The sequence below is a fragment of the Salvelinus namaycush genome, chromosome 3 (assembly GCF_016432855.1).
Source record: "Salvelinus namaycush isolate Seneca chromosome 3, SaNama_1.0, whole genome shotgun sequence".
NCBI lineage: Eukaryota > Metazoa > Chordata > Actinopteri > Salmoniformes > Salmonidae > Salvelinus > Salvelinus namaycush.
This window is the reverse complement of record NC_052309.1, coordinates 50,687,369-50,693,368: the sequence shown is the minus strand read 5'-3', so window position 1 is coordinate 50,693,368 and position 6,000 is coordinate 50,687,369. Positions and strand designations below refer to the sequence as shown.

Here is a 6,000-nt window from a genome sequence, read left to right as displayed (position 1 = left end):
ATTTGTATTGTATTCCCATTTTAACTTGTAGATGCTTAAAAGCATAGTGATAACACATTGGAAATTCAACTACCTTTTTGCTGTCTTTTTGAGTGGGTGAATATAGGTTGTAATGTCATTGATTAATGTCTCAACCAAATATTACCCAATTATTCACGTTGAAATTACATGGTGTTCCCAGTAGGGTAGCTCTTATAGTGGGACTTTAACTGTGGGTAATCACCTCACTATCCAGCCTACTGTGCGTATTGACATTGCAATATTAATGTTCAATACACATAGTAAGTTGACTGCTAAGCTAATGTGGCTCATTTCACAGTGGTTTCAGAGTCCTGAAATAAGAGTTAGATGCTAATATTTGTTTAAACTCTACATAGTTGTGTTCTGTGGTTGTCACTATATAGGCAGATACTCCATTTCATGGATCCACAAACCATAGGTAAGGCCGTACAGTAAAATATGAATCTCAATGCACACAATGGGCTGACTGGGGAGGTGATTTCCCATAGTCAATGTCCCTCAATAAGAACTACAACGCTAATATTTGTGTAAACTCTTCACAGTTGTGTTCTGTGGGTGTCACTAAGTAGACTGATACCCCATTGCATGGATCCACAAACCATAGGTAAGGCTGTACAGTAAAATATAAGTATGCCCCCAATACATTTCTGAAGTCTTATACATTCACAGTTTGAGTTAAACAGATTTCTAATTTTTTTAACCAAATTAACAAATTATTGCTTTTTGTTGAATTCCAACCTTGTTTAGCATTATTTAGTCAAAATATGGCGTGATTACACTATTTTTATATTCCAACCTTGTTTAGCATTATTTAGTCAAAATATGGCGTGATTACACTATTTTTATCCGCTTGCATCACGTTCAATGAAGGACCTTTTATTTTGAAGGCGAACCGCAAACGCCACTATTGTGACTAATCCTTTTTGTGGCTTGCTCACATAGGTCCCTTCGCCCCTATGTACATTTTATACGGACTGTGTTGCGCCATTGAAATGATTCGTGTTAGTCACAGTTTGCCGTGCTTTTGAAGTTTACACAATTGTGCCGAACTTAAATGTCTCTATATAACGTTGTTAGTTTGTGTTTAGAATAGCTAGCTAGCTTCACATACTGCAGTGTCACCTGGAGCGCGCCTCAAGGACGTCGTCTACAAAGTTTCTTTGCGTTGGAAGTTGAGTGGCACGCGCTCCGTTTGGCTATAGCTAGCTAGGACTCTGTTTTCGTACTTATTGGCTAGCAATGTGTTGTCATTCGTAAGTAACATCATATGTTTTAACTCAATCATGTGTTATAACTAGTCATTATTGACAAACGTTAACAAAGTCCACGCTTTGAAAGGTAGTAGCTAGCTACCCAACGTAAGCTAGCTAACGTCGCTACCATTGGTTATAGCTAGCGAAATTAGCTAACGTTGCATGGACGAGTTTGGCGTAACTTGATAAATAGAGGCAACGTTACAAGTAATCGAATACACTTTAAAAGTGTTTTTCTATTTGCAAGTTAGCTTGTTTACTGGATACGTTATTTATACATTGGCTTGAGAGGCCAGCCGACGTGTGCAGCCGTGTTTTTGACAGCTTTTTAGAGTATAACGGTAGTCCCGTTTGTCTTTAGAGGGGCGTTTACCGTGAAGTGTCAAACTAGCCGCCCTCAATTTGCTAATGTGCAGCACCAGCTAATGTTTTAATCTGTAACTACTGTAACGTTAACGGTAGCTCGCCAGCTAGCTTGGATATTATGTAATGTCAATTATTATTCTATTCTACTGTACTGCATCATAGAGTGCTGGTTATGTCAATTCTGCTGTCCATTTAGAATTTATAGCTAACGAATTCATGTTAGTTTTTGCTTACTGCCTGAGTTCAGTAGATTGCTAGCAAAAATAGCTAACTTGACTGCATCCTGTTAGCTTCTTTAACGTTTTCCAGCCCCAGATATAAACTGTAGATAGCTACGTCACGTGAGCAAGGGAATAACAGCGCACGAACTAGCTACATCAATACTTTTTCAACGGGGATGCAGCAAACCATTCAGCGTTACACGAGGAATATTTCCTGTGAAGACGGATTAGAAGCCACAGAGCTCAGAATTCCAGCAAAGTAGAACTGAATGGATATGATCTAGTTTGGAAAACTCCCATTTCTGACTAAGGTAACATGTCGTCGAATGTGTAATTTGATTGCATCTTGTTTACTGTATTTGGTAGCTATCTTGCATGATCTAGGTAGTTACGTATGTTACAGCCATACATCCCGCAACGTTACCTCATAACGTTAGTAGATATTTTATTGTGCAATAATTCAGCTATAAGGTAGTGTGACCCCTGTGCGCTCTTCTTTAGTTCGACGCCCTTGTCAGTGTAAAAATTAGGCGACTCAGTAGAGCATTATATCGCCATGTCAATCCCTGAGGCCATTGGTGATTTTATTAGCCACATTAAGCATACAAGCTTCATGTACATACTTTAGTTTATATGATGTGATAATCACTTTCTCCTGTTTAACTTGATGCAATTCCCAGTCGCAGCCAACAGGTTGCACCATTGCGACCCTTCATATTTAGCTAGCGAGAACAGGGGTCTTCAACCTTTTATTTGCCAGGGACCCCCTCGCAGACAACCAGGGACCACCCCACACACAACTGTTCACCTCTTGTCTTGTTGACAGGTGAATGATAATGGAAAGGAGAAGTAATCAACATGTTAAGATTAATAGATTTGGTAGATTGATTTCCCGCATAATTTGAGCAAGTGTAAACGCTTACCTTTCTAGCTAATAGGCTGTTAACTCATTTTTTGCTAAGAGCAGCTGTTTAGTTGGTTAGCCCTGTGTTCGTGAAAATTAATATTCAAGTCAAGAAAGATTGTCTCAGTCAGTGGCATTTGCTGCACTGGTAGCCTATTGTGTGCGTTTTCAAAGCCTATGCTAGGTACTCCAGTGAGTGTAATTGGCTCAGTATTAGGAGTTGAGAAATAAAGTTGTCGTCATTAGCAGGGTTGGGTAGGTTTCTTTCTAAATGTAATCAGTAATGTAACTTTTGGATTACCCTAACTCAAAAACGTAATCTGATTACAATCCGTTACTTGTAGATTACTTCCCCCTTAAGAGGCATTAGAAGACAAAAATGTATGTTGCAGGATAAATCAATGTTAAAGTTTACATAGCTGGCCATATGGATGTTATGTTTTACTTAATGGGTTGGTTATGTAGGCTTCTAACCCATTGCGTTCTACTACATATAACAATATGATTAAATGAGACTTTGGTTTTTAATGTAAATATATCAGAATTCCAATAAATGAATAAATATGGAAGTATAGATTAGCCAAATTGTTTTACCTGAGCATTTACCTGAGCAAGGACTTATTAGCCAGTCGTACTTTGTTGTTTATTTGTTGTCATGGTGGACTGATTGGGCTCATTGATTTGAGTTGAAAAATAAATGCTGCGCTCATGGAATGGCATGCTTTGAGCACTACTGAAAAGTGCATTTGCTGTAGGCCTATTGTTTACCTTTTTGTTGGTGACACTTTGAATACTTGATAATATGCAGCTGTTTTAAAGGGTAAATCCACAGGTGAAACAATAACAAAATGGTCGCCCCGCCTCTTTTGGTAAAAAGCTGAGGGATGGGCCTGGAGAAATGTAACCGTTCTTAGATTAATAGACAGAGCTATGGATGCAAGGACTGACCCTCCATGATATACAAATAGTTGTTTTAATCATGTTATGAGGTTATACAGTGTTTTTTATTTTTTACATTTACAATGTTTACAAACATTGGTGTAAAACAAGCTTATATTTTGGGTTCTCATTGAGTGTGACAGTTGAACTAAGCTCATGAGGCAGAAGTTATATTCCTCAAGAATCAATGGATATATATTTACTCATTCACTCACTCTCTCTCTCTCTCTACCGGTCAAAAGTTTTAGAACACCTACTCATTCAAGGGTTTTTCTTTGTTTTTACTATTTTCTACATTGTAGAATAATAGTGAAGACATCAAAACTATGAAATAACACACATGGAATCATGTAGTAACTAAAAAAGTGTTAAATAAATCAAAATATATTTGAGATTCTTCAAAGTAGCCACCCTTTGCCTTAATGACAGCTTTGCATGCTCTTGGCATTCTCTCAACCAGCTTCATGAGGTAGTCACCTGGAATGCATTTAAATTAACAGGTGTGCCTTGTTAATTTGTGGAATTTATTTCTTAATTTGTTTGAGTCAATCAGTTGTGTTGTGACAAGGTAGGTGGGTATATAGAAGATGGTCTTTTACCAAATAGGGCTAAGTCCATATTATGGCAAGAACAGCTCAAATAAGCAAAGAGAATTGACAGTCCATCATTACTTTAAGACATGAAGGTCTGTCAATGTGGAACATTTCAATAACTTTTAAAGTTTCTTCAAGTGCAGTTGCTAAAACCATCAAGTGCTATGATGAAACTGGCTCTCATGAGGACTGCCACAGGAATGGAAGACCCAGGGTTACCTATTTTGCAGAGGATCAGTTCATTAGAGTTACCAGCCTCAGAAATTGCAGCCCAAATAAATGCTTCACAGAGTTCAAGTAACAGACACATCTCAACATCAGCTGTTCAATGGAGACTGTGTGAATCAGGCCTTCGTGGTCGAATTGCTGCAAAGAAACCACTACTAAAGGACACCAATAAGAAGAAACTTGCTTGGGCCAAGAAACATGAGTAATGGACATTAGACCTGTGGACATTTTTCCTTTGGTCTTGAGTCCAAATTTGAGATTTTAGGTTCCAACTGCTGTGTCTTTGTGAGACGTGGTGCTGGTGATCTCCGCATGTGTATTTCCCATCGTAGAGCATGGAGGAGGAGGTGTTATGGTGTGGGGGTGCTTTTCTGGTGACACTGTCAGTGATTTATTTAGTATTCAAGGTACACTTAACCAGCTTGGCTACCATAGCATTCTGCAGCGATAAGCCATCCCATCTGGTTTGGGCTTAGTCCCACTATCATTTGTTTTTCAACAGGACAGTGGCCCAACACATCTCCAGGCTGTGTAAGAGCTATTTTACCAAGAAGGAGAGTGATGGAGTGCTGCATCGGATGACCTGGCCTCCACAATCCCCGACCTCAACCAAATTGAGATGGTTTTTGGATGAGTTAGACCGCAGAGTGAAGGAAAAGCAGCCAGCAAGTGCTCTGCATATGTGGGTACTCCTTCAAAATTGTTGGAAAAGCATTCCTTGTGAAGCTGGTTGAGAGAATTCCAAGAGTGTGCAAAGCTGTCATCAAGGCAAAGGTTGACTATTTTAAGATTTGTTTAACATATTTTTTGGTTACTACATGATTCCTTATGTGTTATTTCATAGTTGTGATGTAAAAAATAAAAACCTGTGTAAGTCCAAAAATAGACAAAGGGTCAATCAAAAGTGTGCAAGTTTGAGCATGTGTCCATTAGGCCTGTGGATTTTTTTAATCAGTGAATTAGATTGAGCAATAAGCCCCACTTTTTTATTTTGTAGTCTTGGTTCCGCACTATGCAGCTGTTGCAAGAACACTTTTTTCCACTGGCTGTCCACTGGTTTCAAAAACAATGATTGCTAGGCAGCTTAAACTTCTTGAATTGAACCATTATTGGGTTCAAATACAATTTTAGATTTGTGAACAGCCATCCACAATCTGTAAGGCGCAAATAGCTAAATGAGAGCAGCAGTGTGATTCACTGTTCAACTGTTCTGCCTGCGGTTATGGAACCGCCACCTGTCCCAGACCTGCTGTTTTCAACTCTTAATGATCGGCTATGAAAAGCCAACTGAAAATTATTCATGATTATTATTTGACCATGCTTGTCACTTATGAACATTTTGAACATCTTGGCATAGTTCTGTTATAATCTCCACCCGGCACAGCCAGAAGAGGACTGGCCACCCCTCATAGCCTGGTTCCTCTCTAGGTTTCTTCCTAGGTTTTGGCCTTTCTAGGGAGTTTTTCCTAGCCACC

General features: G+C 39.0%; 1 protein-coding gene across 1 annotated transcript in view; it reads left to right on the top strand.

Moving 5' to 3' along the window:
• The first annotated feature begins 989 nt into the window (after positions 1-989).
• Positions 990-6,000, top strand: part of LOC120032240 (glucocorticoid receptor-like) — a 103,988-nt gene continuing 98,977 nt past the window's right edge. The window contains exon 1 of the mRNA XM_038978243.1: positions 990-2,172. The gene's annotated coding sequence lies outside the window, so the exon portion shown is untranslated. The remainder of the gene's footprint in view (positions 2,173-6,000) is intronic.